The sequence below is a fragment of the Lepus europaeus genome, chromosome 23 (genome assembly GCF_033115175.1).
Source record: "Lepus europaeus isolate LE1 chromosome 23, mLepTim1.pri, whole genome shotgun sequence".
Taxonomy (NCBI): domain Eukaryota; kingdom Metazoa; phylum Chordata; class Mammalia; order Lagomorpha; family Leporidae; genus Lepus; species Lepus europaeus.
In genome coordinates, this window is record NC_084849.1 from 10,253,136 (window position 1) to 10,275,928 (window position 22,793).

Sequence of the window (22,793 nt, forward strand, 5' to 3'; positions counted from 1 at the left end):
GATGTGAGACGCGGGCATGGTAACCGACGTCTCTCCAGACACCCGCCCCAGGACTTGCTCTCTGTCTTTTTTGAGCATGGCTTTTGCTTTCGCTGTGCGTCCTGCGCATTCTTTCTTGGGCCTCAGCTTGGTCCATCAGCTTCCTGCACTGAGCCTGCCAGTCGGGGAAGGCGGGAGGGACGGCCCCACTTGGCAGATGTGAAAGTGGAGGCTTGGCCAGGGCGACCGCTGGTGTGGGTGCTGGCGGCCCTAGAGGCCGGGGTCCTCAGCCTCCCGATGCGGCTCTGCCCCTGGGCCTCGCGACGGGGCCCAGAGAGAAGAGTGCAGAGCCAGGGCACCTAGGTTTAATCGCGGTGAATCTTCACGGCGTGGAACCAACCCGAGGCCTTCAGGCCACCGCAGCGCCGTGCGCCCGCCGCCTCTATCCAGCTCCGGAATATTTTTATCGCCCCCAAGGGAGACCCAGCCCCATGAATAGCAACTCCCGGCTCCTGCGCGCCCCCAGCCCCTGGCAACCACTGATCTACTTTCTGTCTCTGAGGAGCTGCTGTTCTGGATTTTTCTCATAAGCAAAATTGTGCAAGATGTGACGTTCGGTGCCCGGCTTCGTTCACTCGGCATCGTGTGTCCAAGGTCACCGACGCTGGAGCGAGCAGGTGCCCGTGCCTCGGTCCTTTTTATGGCTGAGTGATATTCCACCGTACAGACTTCCTACCACTGGGAAGGCAGAGGGACAGAGGGAGAGAAGGAGAGAGACAGACAGCACTCTCCCATCCACTGGTTCACTCCCCAAACGCCCACAATAGCCAAGGCTGGGCCAGGCCGAAGCCAGGGTCTCCCACAAGGGTGGTAGTGGCAGGGACCCAAATATTTGGGTTCAGGAAGCTGGATCAGAAGTGGAGCAGCCGGGACTTGAACCGGCACCCATGTGGGATGCCAGCATCGTGGGCAGTGTCTTGACCCGCTGCACCGCAACACCATCCCAGCATGAGCCATCTCTTGTTCATTCATCCCCCAATTGAGGGACTTGGGTTGTCCCCACCTTTGGACCCTTGTGCAAGGCGCTGTTATGCGAATGAGCTGAGCACGGGTCTCGGTCCTTCGGGGCACACGCCCGCCGGTGGAAGTGCCGGGGCATGCAGGGACCCTCAGCTTCACTTTTTCAGAGACTTGCCAACTCCTTCCCACGAGGCAGGCAACTGTGGCTGGGCCCCGCTCAACGGTGCAAGAAGAGAAAGTGGAAACCCATATTTTGTTTATTCACTCAACAAACATCCACTGACCGCTACTCAGCGCATGCTAAGTTGCGTATTCGGGAAAGCCTTCTGCCCTCACTGAGACGAGGTTGGACCCAGCAGGAGTCTGGGGTAGGCGTTTGGTGGACAGGCACTGTGTGGAGCGTCTGCCTCCCGTCTCGAGCGCCTGGGTCAGAGTCCCGGCTCCACTCTGCATTCCAGCTGCCTGCTAATGCATGCCCGGGGGAAGCGCGTGTCCGTCAGTCTTTGCCACGCCCTGGGAGACCCAGAGCAGGGGGAGGCTAGCAACGGCATCCCGGGCCGCAGGAACGAGCAGGAAAGCGGAGGTCTGACAGGGCCTGCACGAAGAGCATCCGGTCAGACATCTGAGCTGCAGGTGGGGCTCGAAGGTGTTCCGTGTCTCGTAGCCATGGGCAGTAGGGAGCCCGCGACAGGTCAAGCAGGTGGCTGGTGCCGTCCCTGGTTTCTCAGAGCTGTCCTCTGGCTTCCCGTGCCTGAGCTGCTGGCTGACCGCAAGGACCGCCCCTGTTTGTACCCTGCTACACCCCTGCACCTGGCACTTCCCGGCACAGTCACAGGCACTCATGCCTGGGCCCCCAGGGCATCTGTCCACACGCCTGTGAGCATGCCAGCCCCGGTTTGGCTGCTGTGGTCACGTGCGGTCTCCCTGGTGCCTGGCACGACACTGGGCGCACACCAGGTCTGCAATTAGCATTTATCAAGCAAGGGACTCTGTGTCCTTGCCTGAGTCCCAGCGGATCTGCCGGCCTGTCCCTTTAAGAATCTCCTCTTTCCTTTCTCCCCTCAGCCTAGAAGTTAATTAGGTGCTCTGCTCGGCCTGGGCAGGGTTAATCCGGTTATCAGCAGCCCACCACACAGCAGTGGCCTGTTTTACCTGCTTGTGGGCCGAGGGCTCCACCCCCAATTAAATTCCCGGCCGGCTGTCTCTGCGGACAAAGGCAGCACATAGTAGGTGCTCGGCTCCCGTGTCCATGCATGTGGACCTCGTTTTCGGGATGCACAGACACGGAACCGCCTTGGCGTCTCTTCCCCAGCCCAGAGACAAGGCCGGACCGCACAGCCTTGCTTTCTGTCTGGGACTTCCAGAGCCTGCGGCGAGCTGTGGTTCTGTGCTGGGGACAGGCCTTGGCCCCGGCAGCCGCCCCGCGCGGCCTCCCGTTACTGCCTGAACGCGGACTGTCCCTGAAGTGGGGGCGACGCGGCCCTCGCACACAGCGTGGGGCTCAGGAAGCCGGCCACCTGCGCCCCGGGCTGCGCGGGCCCCGCGGGGGAGGCGCTGACGTCATCCCCACGCACCCCTGCCCCCGCACAAGGACTTCATCCCGAAGGGCAGGTCCTGCGTCCTCGCCCCGGGGGGTTTGGCGGCCCCCAGGGCGGGACCTCATTCTGTGCCGTGCGTGACTCTGGCGGCGACCTCACCTGCCACCTGTACAAGGGGTTTGTTTGTCCCAGGACCTGTGCGGTGGCCTCGCGGGCCCGGCTGCCTCTAGCGCCCTTGATGCACAGCCTGGGGCAGGATGTGACGCCTGCCAGTTACGAGGAATTCAGAAGAAAAACAGGGAGCAGCATGGGGGAGTAGTGAGCTTGGGCGCGGGTCCCCGGCTTGCCCTGATCCCACGGGGGCTCTGGAGCGGAAGTCACCACCCAGGAGCATTGGGGACAGAAACACCCGGGAGCCAGCTCTTGGAGAAGGGGCGGTGCCTGCGGCAGCTGGAGGCTGGGTCCCCGCCAGCACCTTCAAGGACAATCATCAGTGCTGACGTCACCAGGGCTCTGTGGTTACGGGGCGTGCCCAGGAGGCAGGAGGGGCAGAGGTGTCAGAGGCCCGGGGACTGGGGGTGGGTGCTCACTGGTCCCCCAAGATTTCCTGGCATCTGCCTGGCCGAGGAGCGGAACAGATGGCTCTGTCCTCTGGGAGCCACCGCTGGGGCACGAGGAGGGGTGGGGACGCCCTGCATCCCAGCACCCCAACTGTCCCTTTGTCTCTGTGTGTCTCTCTCGTCACAGCCTCCTGATGGGGCGTCATCCCCATGGCCACCTGTGTGCTCCGGCTGAGACAGGGCTGCCTCTACCTGCGGGCAGCGACCTGGGAGTTGGCTGGGAGCCGGAGGAGGGAGGCAGCTGTGAGCTCCTGGGGGAGAAATCCTTGGATGCCCCCCCATCTTTTTACTGTAGGTGTCTGGGTCCTCCTCCCCAAAGGCAAGGGCTTTGGGGCCTCGGTTTCCCCGTCTGTGAAGTGGGGCCAGCTGCTCGCTGCCCGTCCCGTCCCGCTGCCTGCTGCGGAAGTGTGGGTTCAGTCTCTCGGCAAATAGTAACTGAGTACTGAGCAGGCACCGGCCACGCACGTGCACCCCACAGCAGCCTCCCAGGACGGGTTTCCTCCCTGCTCATGGAGAAACCACAGCTCAGAGAGGCATAGCGTCTTTCCCAACCTCACACAGCTCGTGAACAGCTGAGGCAGTGTCAGCGAAACAGGGTTCATTTGGTGCCAAGTCTATGCTTTGAATGCCCTCACTTGGGCCCAGTGACAGCTGTCAATCACGATGTGATTGCTGGGGAGCAGCTCAGAGCAAGTGTCTGGGCAGGGAGTGGCCCCACGTCGTGGTCTCCGTGGGGTGTCTCATGGTTCGGCACACCTGCCCCAGCGGCACAGGTGCAGAGGAGGGAGGGACACGCGCTCCACAGCCTTTCCCTAAGATGACGGGGACTGCTTTCCGGGAGTCGCTTGGGGCTCCATCGGCCTCCGGACTCCCCCAGGGAGGCCTGGGCTCGCGGAGTGGGCAGTGCACAAGCCCCACCCCCTGGCCTCTGCACACGCAAAGCTCTGGAACTCCCTCTGGAATCCGGCTGGGACTCAACACCCCTGCTGCCCCATGCTGGCTTGGTTTTCCCACTGGACTTGTCTTTGTCCCTCGGTCCCTTACAGCCCTGTCCCCGTACCACGTGCGAAAGAATTCCCTTCCCAGTCTCAGTTTCCAGGAAGTTGCTTAAGCGTCCCTCAGACTGGAGACAGACACCGGAAACCGCCGGGGCTCCCCACGCTGCGTCTGATGACCCCGTTGTGGCCAGGCCTGCCCGCCGCCTTCTCAAGAGGCCCCCAAACGTCCTGGGGACTCCGGACGGGACGGACGCTTGCCACGAGGTCCGGGACAGGGCCTGGCATCCAGCAGGGTGTCCAGGGTGTATCTGTGGACGGAGAGACTCGGGTGGGGAAACGTTCCTGGTGCTGGGGAGTGGACACTCCTGGAGAGAGAGAGAGAGAGAGAGGAGCTGGCTGGGCTGGGGCAGAGCTCCAGGAAGAGCAGGCGCGGGGGCCAGGCCCATTGAAATACAGGGCCAATGCTTAGCTATTCATGGCTGCGTCGGAGGCTTAGCCTAAGAGGCTGCGAGCTCCCGGGGGAGTGGGCAGACCGGGGACGGAGCCGTGATCACAGCAGATTACAAGAGCGCGTTAAGCAGCGGTCCCTCCTGGCAGATGGGCAGCTGGTCCCCGGGCCCCGCTGGGCCAGGGAAGCTCCTCTCCACCGGGACCCCCCAGGCCTTGAACCCCGAGACAGGAAATCGTGCCTGTGTGACGTCCCGGCAATGTGGATGGTGCAGACGACAAAGCATTCCTTCCGCGGCCGCCGACCCCGGGGCCCCACACATGCTTGGCGGTGTTCAGGCCTTGGAGTGACCCGTGCATGGTGCACACGGGCTTTGCCGTGGCTCAGGCTGGGGGCACGGCCATGACCAGCCCGAGGTCATGCTGCTGGTGGCTGGGAGGGCACGACCTTGAACCCAAGCAGGCGACGTCAGCGTCTCTGCCCTGTAAAATGTAAAAATGACACAATCTCGCGCAGGTGTTTGGGACAGCAGTTAAGAGAGACTTGGGAGACTCACATTCCATGTGCAAGGGCCTGGGTTCGAGTCCTGGCTCTGCTTCCGCTTCCAGCTCCCTGCTAACGCACCTGGACAAACAGCAGAAGCTGGCCCAAGGGTTTGGGTCCCTGCCACCCACGTGGGAGACCCGGATGAAGCTCCTGGCTTTGGCCTGTCCCAACGCTGGCCCTTGGGGCCATCTGGGGAGTGAAATAATGGATGGAAGGTCCCTCTCTCTGTCTCTCCCTGTCTCTCTGTAACTCTGACTTCCAAATAAATAAAATATTGTATACAAGCAAGCAGCTGCCGTGAATCAGAGGCGAGAGTGGAATTTTACTGTAACCCTCTTGTACCATCTGAACATCGACCGTGGCGTAAAACCGGTCCCAAGCTCTGCGGGTGATTTTGTCGCCGGCCCCGGCTTTGACTGGAGGCCTGGGGATGCGCGTGGTTCTCACCGGGGAGTGTTAGTAAAAGCACCACACGAAGAGGCCTGGAAGTGGCTTGCACAATGGTGGCCCGGATGCGCCCAGCCTAAGCTGCGGGCAGAGCAGAGCCCAGTCGCCCTGGCGGCCCCAGATCAGACGTCAGCCTGCGGGTCCCAGCCTGGCCAAGGCCAGCAGAGCCGCCCGGCCCGCTGACTGCTCCACGCCCAGCTCTGGGACTGTTTGTTACACGGCAGTGTCCTGGCCTCGGAGAGCAGACACCCACGCGGAGAAACACAGCTCTCGTTGAAGTTTCGGTTCCTGCTGGGCAAGAGACCTGACCCGGGGGCTCCCGCACCTGCACCTCTGCCTTTTTTGGTTCTGACTTTGGGGCCTCCATTTAAGCCATTTCTTCTAAGTCCACTCGGCAGCTTCTCCAAACCAACCTGCTCACCAGTCCCCGGCGTGGCTGCCACGTTGGTTTTACTACAGTTGATATTCTCTTTTAATTGCTGTTTATTTATTTGAAAGTCAGAGTTCCACAGAGAAAGAAGGAGAGGCAGAAAGAGAGAGAGAGAGGTCTTCCATCCCCTGGTTCACTCCCCAAATGGTCACAACGGCTGGAGCTTCCCCAATCTGAAGCCAGCAGCCAGGAGCTTCTTCCGGGTCTCCCATGCAGGTGCAGGTGGGCCATCCTCTATTGCTTTCCCAGGCCGTAGCAGAGAGCCAGTTTGGAGGAGGAGCAGCTGGGACTCGAACCGGCGCCCACATGGGATGCCAGCACTGCAGGCAATGGCTTTATCTACTACACCACAGCACCGGCCCCTACAATTGGTATCACCACAAGGAGCAGCTCCCTCCTCCCTCCCTCCTTCCCTCCCTCCCTCCCTTCCAGAATGTGCTCTACAACATTGCCCCGGGCACCCCCCTATTCCAGGCACTCCGCACGGGGCTGTGAGGGTGCGGTGGGGATCGAGGCAGACGTGGGCTCGACCTTGATCTCGTGGAGGAGAAGGGAAGACAGAGGCTTCACTCACAGTGAGCTCGCTCCAGCGGGGGCCAGCAGAGTGAGGGTCAGAAGCCCGTCAGACCTGAACGAGAGTCCGAGTTGCGCGTGGCACTGGCCGAAGCTGACCTCTCTCTGTCTCAGTCTCCTCGTTTGAAGATTACGCTCGGCCTTTCAGGGCTGCTGTGAGTGCAAAGACGAGACGCTGATCTGAGGCTGCGTGGCGGGTGCTGCTCCCAGCAGCTGTCTCCATTACGGTCCTCTCTCTGGTCCCTGGCTGCCCCCGACCTGGCATCCCCACCTGCGTGGCTGTCTTATCTGTGCGGGAAGCCGGGTCCCCTCGCCCTTGGCTGACTCCCTGAGCTATAATCCACCCTCAATGCCTTGGGAGGAAGGCGCTTTGGACAGGAACCAACTCCCACTGCTCCTGCCAGCCACCCGGCGAATCCGTGCCTTTCAAATCCGCCCCAGGGACCTAACGCGATTGTCTCGCTTCTCTGGTTCTGCTGGGAGGCGGAGCCTCGGGCTTCCGGCTGAGCTGGGGGAGGTACAAGGGGGCGGAGGGACTGCACCTGCCTTGCACGGGGCCAGGATGGGGGCACCCCTGTCTAACTGAGCACCTACTATGCGCTCGGCCTCTTTCCTGGTGCCGACAGGAGTCAGGTGGACGGGCTCATCTGTGGCAACAGCCACATAGCGCGGGGCGTCTCGGACCCTGAGCTGAGTCCTGTGCTGAGTCAGTACCCTTAGGACTGACTTTTTTTTTTTTTTTTAAGATTTATTTGTTTTGATTTAAAAGACAGAGTTACAGAGACAGCAAGACAGACAGAGACATCTCCCAGCCGCTTCATCCGAGTCTCCCATGTTGCAGAAGGACTTGGGTCATCTTCCACTGCTTTCGCAGGCCACTAGCAGGGAGCTGGATTGGAAGTGGAGCAGCCGGGACAGGAACTGACGTCCACGTGGGATGCCGGCATCACAGGTAGCAGCTTTACCGCTATGCAACAAGGCCGGTCCCGGGACTAAGACTTCAGTCTCAGTTTGCCGTATCTGTCAAATGTGTCTACACGGCAGCAGTAGGGTTTGGTGCTCCAGAGCTGATGGTCTGGACGCAGACTGCAGGGTGTCCGTGTGATCTTGGGCCGCTTGTTCCACCTCTCTGCGGCCCAGCCCCCGAGGACGTGGAGCGCAGGCCAGGTGTTGTGGCTCAGCGGGCGGCACCTGCAGCCTGTGTCGGAGCGCCTGGGGAAACTCCCACCTCGGCTTCCGGTCCTGGGATGCAGCAGGTGACAGCTCGAGTTCTCCAGTCCCTGCCACCCACGTGGGAGACCCGGATGGAGTTCCAGGCTCCTGGCTTCAGTCTGGCCCACCCTGGCTGTTATGGGAAATTGGGGAGCGAACCAGTGGATTAAAGGGCTCCCCTTCTCTCTCTGTCTCTGCCTTTCAAACAAATACAATTTAAATTAAGGGGAAAAAAAAACCCCACATCCGTGGAGGGGCGTGCTGGCTGGCTCTGTGTCTCTAGCTGAACACACACAAGCAGGTTGCTCCACGTCTCTGAGCCTGCGCCTGTGCCTTCTTGTCTGGGTCAGTGAGGGAGCCGCGGATCAGAGGAGGGGGCCACGCTGAGCCTTTGAGACGCCGCGCCAGTGGCGCCCGGGCTCCCGCGCCTCCTTCTCCCTCGTCCTCGCCCTCCGTTCTCCTTCCCCGCTTCCCGCCCTTCCCCCTCCCCGCCTGGCCCCGCAGTGGTATCCTGGGCGCCTGTCACGGGTCAGACACTTTTCCAGGCACTGCAGAATTATTTTAAGAATCAAAGGTACCGAGTGGGGAAGTGCCCGGGCAGTATCAAGGCTAATCTGTCACGGACAAGAAGTGACAAATCCACACGGTGGCTGGTGGCGGCTCTTCCTGCTCACGCGCATGGAGGGTCATTAATTGAGAGCCTTGACGGGGACTTCGGTGGCAGGCGGCTCGAGTGATATTAATGTGATATTCCCCAGCCTCCGGGATCCGTCATAATGGTTATCGCCATGCGCCAGACCGGCGTACTACATCCAGCTAGGCTTTATTTTATATTTTGCTTTTAATTGCTCCTTTTTTTTGAAACCTTAAATTCAACATTAACTTAAGCAATACCACCCATCAAATCCCAAGTCCCGATGGGCTGGCATCCATTAAACACTTAGCTATTAAATAACTTTTATTTTTTTTAAAGATGTATTTGTTTGAAAGGCAGGGTGCCAGAGAGGGGGGTGGGAGGAGATGGAGAGAGGTCGTTTCCAAATGGCCACTGGCCAGGGCTGGGCCAAGCTGAAGCCAGGAGCCAGGACCTCCCTCTGGGTCTCCCACCTCGGTGCAGGGGCTCAAGCACTTGGGCCATCTTCTGAGGCTTTTCCAGGCGCATTAGCAGGGAGCTGGATCAGAAGTGGAGCAGCCGGGACTCAAACCGGCACTCGGATACAGGATGCTGGCCGTTGCAAATGGCGGCTTAGCCTGCTGCACCAGAGCACGGGTCCCTAAATAAAAACTTGAAGTGTTCCTAGGCAACCTCAAAGCACGCCCATGTGTGCTGGCTTCTAACCGTGGGCTGAGACGGTGGGCACTGCTCTCTTGCCGCTGTGCCAACCAGAAACGGCTTCTTATTTACCAAGGGCCAGCTCCTGTTCCCAAGTCCAGGGGCTTGCGACACCTGTGGCCATGGTGACAGCAGCGTGGCTGTCACCAGCATCCGTGTTTTGTGCCTCGCCATCGTCACAGTCATGATTCCTTCTTGTCGCCACGGCCACGTGCAAACACGTGAGGACCTCAGGAAAGCCCATGGCAAACTGGGATGAAAAGAGAAAGTTAACTTCGGAGAGAAAAAACGTTGAAATCCATTGCGTTTTGTCACCACACACACTGCCCGTGACCTGTTGGAACCCGTCCCCCTTGGAGGCATGGGTTTCAAAATGTTTTGCACCAAAATAAACTTTTAATTCCTTTTTCCTCTGAAGAAGCTTTGTACAACTCCGCCTTATTCGACCTCCTGTCTGGGGTCACTTTTGTTGTCCCCAGTGTGAGCAGTGTAGTCTGTGAGGCCGGGGCCCGGCTGGCTGGCCGTCTGTTCCTTTATAGCACACACGAAGCCCTCTGCTGTTCCACGGCCAGAGATGCGTGGCCAGTGTGTGCCGTGGTCCCATCGTGGCCGCTGTTCCCAGCACCAGCCTGTCACCACCCAGCCGGGTCGGAAGCTCTTTGCTTCCTGGCTCTGTATCCACTGAGTAATGTCCGCTTCCTCCAAGCCTTGAGATCCTGTAATGGCGTTGAGCAGTCAACCCCGGGACCCAGGAGTCGCGGTTGCTACAATGCGCCTGGTGGCTCCGGGTGCCCAGCCCCACTGGGACCCACCTGCTGGCTCCTTCCAGACCCCAGGGCTCGGATCACGCTGTCTGGCTCCCGGAGACACACAAAGGGTTAACACCCATCTCCCACTCTTCCTGACACATGCCACCCTGGGTTCCTGTGGAAGATCACCAGCTTCCCTTGAGCAATGACCTTGTCCCCTGCCGTGGGGACTCTCGGAAGACAGACATAAACACCTCCAAGTTCCCGGCCAGCTCCCTTAATTGGCACCTTTCTGTTCTGGTTTAAATTAATCAAAGCCAGTCGGATATTAATACTGTAGGGGGAATTAAAATCATGCAACGCATTAAAGATGTAATTTAAAATTAATAACTCATAATTATTTATCATGGCGTATCAGTGGAGCTATGAATTTTCCCTTTAACCCGGCACACATTCTCCTGCCTTGGCTTTTAATAGCATCGGGACTGTTACCGCGTCCAACCTTGGTTCCCACAGACACCCAACCTAGGAGGCGTAATTTATTTAATTTAATTTTGGGGGGCTTAATTGTGGTAAATCACTACTTAAGAAAAGACATCTATTTGAAAGGACAAATTGGGATAATTTAATAAAAGCTAGAGTGAGGAAGCGTGAGGACTTAACGAGGCACGGTGGGTTTCCGCTACGGAAGCGCCCCCTCCTTTCCAACGTGCCCACGGGGAGACGCTGGGCTTGGTTTCAAATCCCTGAAACAATGGCAGTGTTCAAAAGATTTGGCCGCCACGCGCCATCAATGGGATCCGACCGCCCCGTGGAATACTATGCAGTCCTGTAAAAGGAGGAGAGATTTCTGCGTTCACTCACATGGAAGAGTCTCCAGGACGCATGAGGCAGAACAACAGGAGCGTGCGCTGTGGATCCGGACCCCCCCCCCGGGGGGGGGTACCAAAACCCCAGGATGCTCTGGTCTCCTTTGTGACCCGCAGTAGTGTTTGCTCAGACCCACAACCTTCCCATGGACGTTAAATCAGCTCCAGATGGCTCAGGACGCCAATATACGGACACTCTCAGTGCTAGGCAGAGTTGGTGCACTGCATGGTTTAGGGAATAATGGCAAGAAAAAAAAGTCAACGCGTTGAACACAGAAACAATCCCGCCCCCCAATACCTCGCACTGTGGATGCAGAACCCACAGATCCAGAGGGCTGGCGGCATGCACAGAATTATTTTTACAGTGTAGACGAGCCCTGGAAAGAGGGACCCGTTGGTTCTCGCTGGGGCTAGGTTAGGGGGTGGGGGAGGGGATATTTTCGTTCTGATACATTTTTGTGTCTTGCATTTGCGACCACATGCAAGGATTAGTGCCGGTAGGAAAGGTTTGTCCACTTGGTCAGGACGCACGCTCGCTCTGCAGTCCACGCACCGCCCCTTCTTACCCTCATCATCGCTGCCTCCCCGGCCTGCGCCCCGAGGGCCTGCAGCAGCCTGGAGGGGTGCGCCGTGTAACTGGCTGTCTCTTGAAAAGTTCCGGACACAGAAGGGGATGAAGTTTTGGTGGAGACCCACGTCGTCACCATCTGGGTTCTTCCATTCATGCTTTTGTCCGTTTGCCCTATCGCCTTAGCACAGACTGCTTCATTGACCTGACCCTCTATCATCTATCTGTCTGTCTATCTATCTATCCATCCACTTATCTATCTGCCTATCACCTACCCATGTATCATCTATCTATAATCTACGTGTCACTTACCTATCCCTCTGCACAACTGTATCTATCATCTCTCTGTTATCTAGCTGTCCATCTTTCCATCATCTATCAGCCCCTCTCATTTTAATGTCCTTTGAGGAAGCTTGCAGACACCTGTTCGTGTCCCCCGAGTGCTCCAGCATACTCTCAAGCAGTTCCTTTCTAACTTTCTAGGTAAAAGTTGAACCAGCAAAGCACAAACAGCACACGTCTTCAAGCCCCATTCATTGTGCTGTGACAAATGGCTGCCCGTGAGCAATCCAGGCCCCTATGACACAGCGTTTCCAGATCCCCCCAAGCCACCCACAAGCCACAGAAGCAATGCTCTTCCTGTGAGTTTGGCCGATGTAAGACTTCCTGCACACGGGATGGGAAGGATGTCCTCCTTCTGTGAGGCTTCACTCGGCGTGCACTTTGGAGATTCATCCCGTCGCTCCACCTGTCAGCTGTCTGCCTCCGTGCCTGCTGGGTGGAGCCCCACCGCACGGCCATGCCACACCCAGCTGTCCACACACCCGTGGTGGGCATTTGGGCCGTTTCCAGTTCGGGACAAGTATGAATAGGGCTGTCATGCGCACGTTACACAAGCCTTCCTATAGCCATATCTTCTTATTTATCTTGAGTCAATGCCTCCCAGGGGAACTGTTGGGTTCTAGGATAAATGGAGCTTTATTTCTATAAGAAATTGCTACAACTGTTTCCAAAGTCACTGCCTACTTTGCACTCTCCCCAACCTGAACGGGTGACAGCAGAACGACAAATCAGCGTGTACCAAGAGCTCTAGTCGCTAAATGGTGACTCGTGCCGGTGGCTCCAGGTGCTTGTCCGCACTTGGAGCTGTCGGTCTGATTTTAGCCCCGCTGGCAGACACGCAACGGCATCTCGCTGGAGCTCGAGTCTCTGCTTTTCCTGCTGAGTTGGGCGTGCTGAGTAACCTTCTGGATAGAAGGATCATAAACAAGGTGAAACAAAAGACGACAAGGGCGCCCAGACCCTCAGGGCTGAAGCTGACCGAGCATGAACTTGGGGCTCCGGGCAGCCTGGCAGCCAGAACGTCAAACACCGCGGAAGCCTGCTGCTGGCAGACTGGGAGGAACGCAGCACGGAGCAGGAGTCTTGCTTGGGAGGAAGCCCCCGGTCATTCCCCACACCCAGGGCAAGAGCGGGCTTCCCACGCGGGGATCCTAGTTTGCTGAGGACAACTCCAAGTGCTGCTTCTCGGATGGATGCCTCGGACTTGGGGGTTGTCCTCCAGCCCCGGTGGGGGCAGGGCTGTGTCCAGGGATCTGTTGATCCCGCGGGTGGGGCAGGTGTCTTGCCTGACATAGCTGGCTTTGAGACTGGTGGGATTCGAAGCTCCTGCCCCCGCCAAGTACCGCCTGGCATTGTTTCTGTGTTGGTTCCCATAGGCTCAGACCCAGCAGGGTCCTGTTACTTTAGCTGGTAACTGAAGAATCTCTCTCTCTCTCCCTCCCCTCTCGGTTTGCTAAACTGCGTTTGCTGGTAGCCACCCTTGCCTTTACATGAAGACAATCCCTGAGGCCCACAGTGAGGAGAGCAGAGCCAGAAAGCGGAAATAGACCCTGAGTTAGCAACGGGGCTCCTGGGTCCAGCTGAGCCTGAAGCTGAACTTTTCCATCTTGAGATCCAGTCAGTCCCCCCGTATGGGCTCCTATCACTCATAATGGAAAAGATTCAGGCCTGTCAGTGTGGGTGGTGGCAGGGTACGGTCAGAACACCTGTGCTCTATCTGGAGTCTCAAGGTCACTTCAAGGTCATCTGGTTCCTTCCACTCCCAGAGAGTCCTCTGCTTCATCCTGGCCAGGCGTCAGGGAGCTGCCTTGGGTCTGCCAGGGAGAAGTGCGACAAACTGGAGGTGGCCGTGGTGCTCCCCGCGGGGCTCCAGGCTGCCCTCCGCATAGCGGCTCCAGCGTCCCTGTCGCCAACCGCCAGACCCTGCTGCTCCCGCTCAGAACCCCGCAGCGGCCGTGCTGTCACTGCAGGGTCAAAGCCGGGTCCTCCCTGGGCGCAGAGCAGCCTGCGGGGCTGTGCCTGTGCACTCTGCTCCCTCCCGGGGATGCCGGCCCCCTTGCCTTTCCTAGGACGTGGAGTGTCCTGGCCGGTCTTGTCCCAGATGGCCGCCGAACGGTGTCCTCACTGCCTCCCCAGCTTTCCTTACACAGTACCTGGCCTTCAAATGTTACCTTTTTTTTTTTTTCTTTCAAGATTTATTTATTTATTTATTTGAAAGTCAGAGTTACAGAGAGGCAGAGGCAGAGAGAGAGAAGTCTTCCACCTGCTGGTTCACTCCCCATATGGCCACAATGGCCAGAGCTGGGTCAATCAGGAGCCAGGAGCTTCTTCAGGGTTTCCCACGCAGGTGCAGGGATCCAAGGGCTTGGGGCATCTTCTACTGCTTTCCCAGGCCATCAGCAGAGAGCTGGATTGGAAGTGGAGCAGCCAAGACTTGAACTGGCGTCCATATGGGATGCCAGCACTGCAGGCACCAGCTTTACCCACTATGCCACAGCATCAGCCCCTAATATCACCTTGACACCCTATTTAAAGGTTCAGCCTCCCCACCTCAACACCCCCTTCCCTACATCATTTCTCCCTTAGCGTTTAGCACCACCTGACTTAAGGGGTCCTTGTTTGTCCTCGGGCCTCCCGCTTGAAGGGGCAGGGGCTTTGCTCTCCGCGGCTCCCAGCTGTAGCCCATTGCAGTCGCCCCTCAGTCTGTGCTGGGGGTCTGTTCGAGGACCACAGTGGAGACCACGAGGCGCACGCGCTCCCGCCTCTTTGGCAGGATGACGTAAAAGCCACATGTGACCTGCGCACCCTCCTGCCTGCTGGAAGTCGCCTGAGCTCACTGATAACGCAGACTGCAGTGCAGATGCTGGGAAGGCAGCCGCTCCACACAGTCATTAGGGAGCGAGACAAAACGCCCGTGCTCACTACAGAGGCAATTGTTTTCTCAAAGGTCTCACCTGCAGCTACTTGAACCCACGCTGTGGAGAGCTGACAGCACCGAGCACATTCCTAGAACAGGGCCAGCACGTAGCAGGTGTTCCTGAAATGCGAGCTGCAGGATTCGACAGTAGCAGGGGCCCTGGTACACGCTGGGCGCCCAGACAAGGCTGAAGGCATGAATGACCAAGCTGGCTCAGCCCTGGGCGGGTGCTGGGGGAGAAGCAGGCGTGGCTGGTTTGTCTCGGGCGTGCCAGGGCTGGCCGGCACGGGACAGCCGGGTCCCTGCAGCCCGCGGTGGCAGCCGGGGGCGCCGCTGCACACCTGTCATGCTCCGCCTCTCTCCATGCCTGTGGACCGCGGCTGCCTGTGGAGGTGGAGAAATCAATATAAAGATTGGCTTTGGGGCAAAGGAGAAGAAGAAAAGGCGTCTCTACTTCACTGAGGAGGCTGCTGTGGAATGGCCGGGTGGCGGGGCCGCCCGCTGCACACAACCCCGGGGTCCCTGCCCACGCTCTGCTCCCTGGGCCTCACTCAGCTGTGCTCAGCTCCGGACGCCTCGAGAGTTCCCCCCAGGCTGAGCTTCCCATGCCCAGAGTTTAGGTCTTTATCACAGACAGGAAGGCTCCCTGGCCCCCGGCCTCAGTGCCTGGCTCCAGGGCCCAGGTGCTGGGGACATGGGGTGGACCAGCTGGGTGATGGTGCCCACCCTGAGGTGCCCTCAGGTAGGAACGGCCTTTGAGAATTTGGAAGCTACCAAGGACGCCGACATCGTCAGAATGAATGGGTGAGGGGGTGACCGATGGGAGATGAGGCTGGAGAGGCGAACGTGGAAGGTTACGGAGGAGCTGTGGTAGGTGCTGGCGTTTTCCGGTTAAGTCGGGAACCACTGGAAGGCTTTGAGCATGGGGGTTCCACAGGGGCTTCCCTGCCGACGGGTGAGAACACGGAGCCTGCCAATGGCAGAGGCAGGGAGGTGAGTTAGGAGGCAGCCGTGAGGGCAGCGACACGCACTCGTTCCTCCATCCCCGGACCTAGACGGCGCTTCCGGGCACCTGCTCGCCAGGCACCGCCCCGGGCACTGGGGGTGGTGATGTGCGGCCCCGGGGCCGGCGCTGGGGTGCAGTGGATAAAGCTGCCACCTGCCATGCTGACATCCCATATGAGCATTGGTTCTAGTCCCGGCTGCTCCTCTTCTGATCCAGCTCTCTGCTGTGGCCTGGGAAAGCAGTGGAAGATGGCCCAAGTCCTTGGGCCCCTGCACCCATGTGGGAGACCAGGATGAAGCTCCTGGCTCCTGGCTTTGGCCTGGCCCAGCCCGGCTATTGTAGCCGTCTGGGGAGTGAACAAGCAGATGGAAGATCTCTCTCTCTCTCTCTCTCTCTGTAACTCTGCCTTTCAAAGAAATAAATCTGTAAAATAAATCATGGGAACAAATGAACTAGTTACTATGTGGCTACTTGATAAAAAGTAAACCCCTACCTCATGCCTTATACACACGTCCATTCCACGTGGCCAAAGAACTCACATGTGAAAAAAACCAAGACATTTGCATGCCTAGACAAAGATAAATCGGATTAATTTTCAAATCTCAGGGTGTAGAGGTGGACTAAGTACGCATTATAAAGGAAACACAATACATTAGAACTTAAGACTTCTATGCAAAGACAACATAAACAAAGGAAGAAAATGAGCTACAGACCAAAAAAAGAGAAAAAGATAATTACCATGCACATGAATTCTATGTCTGGATTAGCATCTAGTAGACAAAGAACTCTAAGCCAAGAAGAGAAGCAAACCCAGCAACTCAGTGGAGAGAGTGGTGATGAACTAGCGATTCTGAGAAGACTCTCATCCAATCAGTGACGTGGGAAAAAGTCCCCGTCACACTAGTCACCTGGAAGGGCAGTGTCGAAGAATGAGAACACCTTCCCTCCCATTGACTGGCAGCAATGCCCTGCCGACAACAGCAAGTGCCGTGAGACGTGGTGCCTGGGAGTGTCGTGCCCGCAGAAGGAAGCATGGATCGGGCATGGATCGGCATAACGCCGCTGAGAATAACTTCGCAATACCTAGTAAGACCGAAGATGCACACCTCCTACAACCCGGCAATCCCACGCCAAGGGCCAAGAAAATCCCACGCAGGGCACAACCCTTGCTGAGTGCCTGGGTTCAAGTCCCAGCTCCATTCCAGACTTTGGCTTCTCGCGAATGCGCACCCTGGGAGGCAGCAGGTGACGGCTCAGTGGTTGGGCCCCTGCCACTCACACAGGCAACCCAGCTCCTGGCTTCAGCCTGGCCCAACCCCAGCTGTTGCAGACATTTGGAGGGGTGAATAAGTGAATGGGAGGTCTCTGTCTCTCTCTGTGTCTCTGCCCGTCAAATGAAAAATAAATAAATAAATAAAAGGAAATTTCACAAACACAAAACATGCACGGTTGTTGATCGCAGCATTGATTGTTAAAGTGAAAACTAGGAACACCCTAAATGTGCATGAGCGGGGGAGTGGACCCGTGAATTATGACATCCTTGGGCCTCAGAATGAGATATGACAGTTGATGAATAAACTATAGGTACTAGTTTTATCACGAATAAATCTTAAAAACATAATGCCAAAGAAGAGAAGGAAGTTTCAGGAAAAAGAATGCCCTCCGTGTGATACTACTTTACATAAAATTTAAGAGCACACAAAATATGAGCATATAGACAAGTGCAGTAAAATATTACAAACCACTCCCATAAATTATGAACACCGAATTGAGGTGTTTCCTTTCCTATAGGGAAGGAGGGGAGAGTGAGGTTTCAGATACATCCATAATGTTACAATGTGACACATGGCCCCATGCTGCGTTGTGACCAGGCGGGAAGTCCATCCACAGGTGTTCTGTTCCGTTTGCTTTGGGGTTTCGGTTTTGCAGAGAACATCTGATACAGAGAAACCTTGCGCTTGTTGCACGGAAACTCCAACAAGGTAGGACTCGTGCTGCTCTGTCTGCAGCCTCACCCTGGCCAAGAACGGCCAGGGTTTCAACTTCTGGTCCAGGCTGCCCAGCTTTCCTCTTGAGCGACTGCTCTTTCCCACTTGATTCTTGCTCCGTGAGCCTCTGCCTCCCTCTTTGCAAAGCTCCAGTGATTCTACCCCGCTCCAGCACCTCCCCTGTCTGGGGAAAGGCTATGTCAGCCGTTGAAGGGGGTGCAAGACTCCAGGGTGGGGTGGGGGGGCAGGGCCGTGTGGCGAGCCAGGAAGGAGAGAGAGCAGCTGGGTCCAGGCTCAGGCTTTCGCGGGAACCCCTTGCAAGCGCTCCCTGCCCAGGGCACGTTCCCAGGGGCCTTTCAATGAACCCACCTCCTAAAGGGTCTGCCACTTCCTGGCACCGAACCCCTGAGGACCAAGCCGTAGGTCCAGGAACCTTGTGGACATTCAACCCAGTCCCCATAGCAAGGGTGCACCCAGATTTTGAGGTGCCCAAAGCTGTGACAACTTTGGAGGATCTTTTTAAGAAAATGAATATGAAAATGATGGATTAAAACGAGGCGTGGGGGCTGATGCTGTGGTGTAGTAGGTCAAGCCTCTGCCTGCAGTGCTGGCATCTCATATGGGTGCCGGTTCAAGTCCCAGCTGCTCCACTTCTGATCCAGCTCCCTGCTATGGCCTGGGAAAGCAGTAGGAGATGGCCCAAGTCCCTGGGCCCCTGCATTCTCATGGGAGACCCAGAAGAAGCTCCTAGCCTCTGGCTTTGGATCGGTGCAGCTCCACCCATTGTGGCCATTTGGGGAGTGAACCAGTGGATGGAAGACCTCTCTGTGACTCTGCCTCTCAAATAAATAGATAAATTTTTTTAAAAGATTTATTTTATTTATTTGAAAGACAGAGTTACAGAGAGAGGTAGAGACAGAGAGAGAGATCTTCCATCCACTGGTTCACTCCCCAGATGGCCACAACGGCTGGAGCTGTGCTGATCCGAAGCCAGGAGCCAGGAGTTTCTTCCAGGTCTCCCATGAGGGTGCAGGGGCTCAAGCACTTGGACCATCTTCTACTGCTTTCCCAGGCCATAGCAGAGAGCTGGGTTGGAAGAGGAGCAACCGGAACTAGAACCAGTGCCCATATGGGATGCTGGAACTTCAGGCCAGGGCGTTAACCCACTGCTCCACAGTGCCAGCCCCAAATAGATAAATCTTTAAAAGCAAAAAACAATGAGGCACAGAAGGCACCGTAGAAGCATGCCGGGGAATGCCCCTTGCCCACGTCTGTCCACCTAACAGTGTGCTGTTGTGACGGCTCAGCAGCAGGAGGCGCTGCAGTCCTTGGTGTGGTGCCCAGAGACGAGTGTGCTGTCAGGGGACCGCGGACCCCACGGAGGGGCATAAAATAACGACCACAGCAATGATGACTGACAGCCTGGGGTCTGCACCGTCATCTGAGCAGCAGATCTCCAGCTATGGGACTCTGGGTTCTGGGATCAAACAGGGACTCTGGCGCCCGTCGGCACTGGAGGACACAGACAAGGCCCTCCCCTTCGCCATGCTGTGGTTGGTTTAACATCTCAACAGAATATGTGCTAGCTTTTGGAAAAGACCAGAGGAGGCTGAGAAATGCTTCTTCCCCTGGACTTGTGCTTGTCGGTCTTGTGGGACACGAGACTCGTGGTCGCCTCCAGAATTTCTACTTGGGAGGCACAGAGGGAGACGGGTGACCTCAGCGAGGCTCTGGGCGCCTCCAATGAAGGGCTGCTGCATGGTGTTGTTTTGCTTATTGATGTAATGGTCTTGATGCTGGATTCTCCATTCCAACACCTGAACTTTTTTTTTTTTTTTTTTTTTTTAGTTTGAGAGAGGGAGATCTAGAGCTGGAGAGATCTTGCATCTGCTGGTTCACGCTCACCAGCTGGAGCTTGCCCAGGCCAGAGCCAGGTGGCAGGAATCCTACCTCTCGGTCCATCACCGGCGCCCTCCAGGGTGTGCATTGGCAGGAAGCTGGACTGGGAACAGAGCTGTGGCTCAAACCCAGGCTTCCATGTGAGATGCAGGCGTCCCAAGAGGTTTCTTTTCTTTTTTTTGACAGGCAGAGTTAGACAGTGAGAGAGAGAGACAGAGAGAAAGGTCTTCCTTCTGTTGGTTCACCCCCCAAATGGCCTCTACGGCTGGCTCTGCGCCAATTTGAAGGCAGGAGCCAGGTGCTTCCTCCTGGTCTCCCATGCGGGTGCAGGGCCCAAGCACTTGGGCCATCCCCCACTTCCCTCCCGGGCCACAGCAGAGAGCTGGACTGGAAGAGGAGCAACCGGGACTAGAACCCGGGGTGCTGGCGCTGCAGGCGGAGGATTAGCCTAGTGAGCCACGGCGCTGGCCTCAAGAGGTTTCTTAAACACTGTGTCAAATGCCTGCCCCTCCATCCTGGCATTCTGTCTTGTTGTGGCATTCACACATCCAAGCAGCAATTACTGAGCACCAACTGTGTGCCCGGTCCACGGACTGCCTTAGATGAGGAAGCGCAGAGACAGTGGTCATCGTCGTTCTCATCTGCTGAGTGCTTACAAGCACAGCATTTTTTGCAAGGACCCGGTGACACGGATGCTATTGTTAACCTTGTTTCTAACAGACGAAGACTCAGGGCAAGCGAATGGTGGCAACAAGGTTCTACCGAGTCAGCCCGACTGTGGCTGCCACTTGTTTTTTAAGATTTATTTATTTATTTATTCAAAAGTCAGAGTTACACAGGGAGAGGAGAGGCAGAGAGAGAGAGAGAGAGAGAGAGGTCTTCCATCTGATGGTTCACTCCCCAGTTGACCACAATGGCCAGAGCTGCGCCGATCCAAAGCCAGGAGCTTCCTCCGGGTCTCCCACGCAGGTGCAGGGGCCCAAGCACTTGGGCCATCTTCTACTGCCCTCCCAGGCCATAGCAGAGAGCTGGATTGGAAGTGGAGCACCCATATGGGATGCCGGCACTGCAGGCCAGGGCGTTAACCCGCTGCGCCACAGCGACGGCCCCTGTGGCTGCCACTTGTAATGTGATGTTGGCCCTCCTCCCACGGAGTGCAGGACTGACAGCTCTTCCTTTTGAACTCAGATGGGCTCTGTGACTGCCCTGGCTGGCAGAGCGCAGCAGAAGCGACACGTGACTCCAGAGAGAGTCATCAGAGAGCAGTGACGCTCCTTGGCCTGTTCTCTTGAGATGCTCCTTCTTGGAAGGGAGCTCAAGTCAGCCCAGCAGGGATTTCAGCCGGTAGCGGCAGCCAGCCACGCCCAAGCCCCAGTCTCGCGAGTGAGCGAGTCCAGTGCCAGTCACCACCTGCTCGTGACCACACAGGAGACCATGAACAAAACCGCCCAGCTGAGCCCAGTCAGCTCTGGGGAGCGAGGGACTTGGTAGCAAGGATGTTTTTATGCAGAAGAGCAACCCGAAGGCTTTTCCCTACACCCCCAGGTCTCGCACCAAAGCTGCCAGCCTGCAGAGAGCTGTGGACAAGAGTAGACCGTTCTATCCCCACCTATGGACCCACTCCCAGAAGATTCTGGAGAATTCCAGAAAGCTTCCCAGAGGAGATGGCAGCAGCGGGCTTCGATGCAAAGTGTCACGACTGTCCCTCTGCAGGGACACAAGGTGTGACAGGAGGGAGGGGTGATGTGGTTGCTTGGGTTCCAACCCCAGTACAGGTGGCGCTGGGCAAATCAATGATAATACACCATCAACGACAAAGCAGAAACCAGCCGTGACGCTGCAGCTCCCCCCACGGCCGCGGCAGGCTCGGTAGCTACCATTCTGGGGCGCAGGCTGTGGGCGCCCATTCTGGCTCTGCCGCTGTGTCTCGTGGGGTCTCCGGCCAGTTCCTCCACTGTCTGAACTCCTTTTCCTCGCTGGTCATCCTCCCTCCTAGTGCCATCGTGAGACTCCCAGATGGGAGCATGGGCAGCTGGCTGGAGGGAGAAAGGATGCCCCCAGCCGGGCCTCTGAGGTTACTGTGACTACCTATCCTGGTGACAAGGGGGGACAGTCACACGGCAACCAGGTGGCGGATCCGGGATGCCCACGACACCTGCTTCTTGGCTCAGAACGCCCCCTCTTGGCTTGTTTCTGTCTGCAGAGATTGGAGGGACAGGAGAGGGGTGGAGGCTGAGGCCCAGCCTGAGGGGAGGGAGGGAGGCCTTTTAGGGTGGTGAGGAAGCCCGTGGGCGGGAGAGTGGCCCCATGTCTCTGCGTCGTGTGCTCGTGTCGCTGACACACAGTCGCAGCAGCAGCAGACTTCTCAGGGGTCCCACAGCCGCGGCGTGGGCCAGCAACGTGGGCTCCACACTGCACAGGTGGGGCCTGGGGCACAGCCGATGGAGACGGGCATGTGGGCCTCTGAGCACCTTGCGGTACCACCTCGCTTAAGCCTAACAGTGACCCCCAAGCAGTAGCGACACGGGGCCTCTGTTTCGTTCTTGCCGTAATCCTCTAGAATCCTCCCAGGGCTCAGGTTGAGGGATGCACCTGATTCAGGTTTGGGGACGGACTGGATTGGCCACAGTTCGCTTAGCCCGGAGGCGGCAGGGCCAGTGCACCTGTCTGAGCCTGGTGCCCTGGGCAGGACCCCGGATGTCACGTGCTGTGACCACTGCTGCCAAGGCACCCCTGGGAAGCAAGTGCAGGCCGGCGGGCGGGCGGGTGGTGGCACAGCAGTGAGACACCGCTGGGGGCGCCCGGGATCCCACAGCAGAGCACGGAGGTTTGAGTCCTGGCTCCTCTGCTTCTGCTTCCAGCTTCCGGCCAGTGCAGGCCAGGGAGGCAGTGGTGACGGCGCAGGTGGATGGATTCCTGCCACCCTTGTGGGAGACCCGGATGGAGTTCCTGGCTCCAGTCGTCGCAAGCTTGCTGTCCGTCTGTCTCTCTGTTTCTCTGCCTCTCGGATAAAATAAACAGCAGAAGTGCAGAAGATAGGGGAGAGTGTGGCAGGGTGCAGGTGGGGGCAGTTTGCTCTGAAGATTTCCAGGGCAGAGGGCTCTGGGCAGAGGGCGGCAGCCAGAGCAAGAGCCCTGAGGTGGGATCCGGCGAGGTGGGCGTGGAGGGAAGCGGGGGGCTGGTGGCGGATCGCACACACAGGGCGGGGCGGGGCCTTTGGCTCGTTGTCCGAGTGGGTGGGAGCTGCCAGAGGGTTTTGAGCATAGGAGGTGCTGACTTATTGTGGGTGGCGGCCGTGGGGCGATGGATGG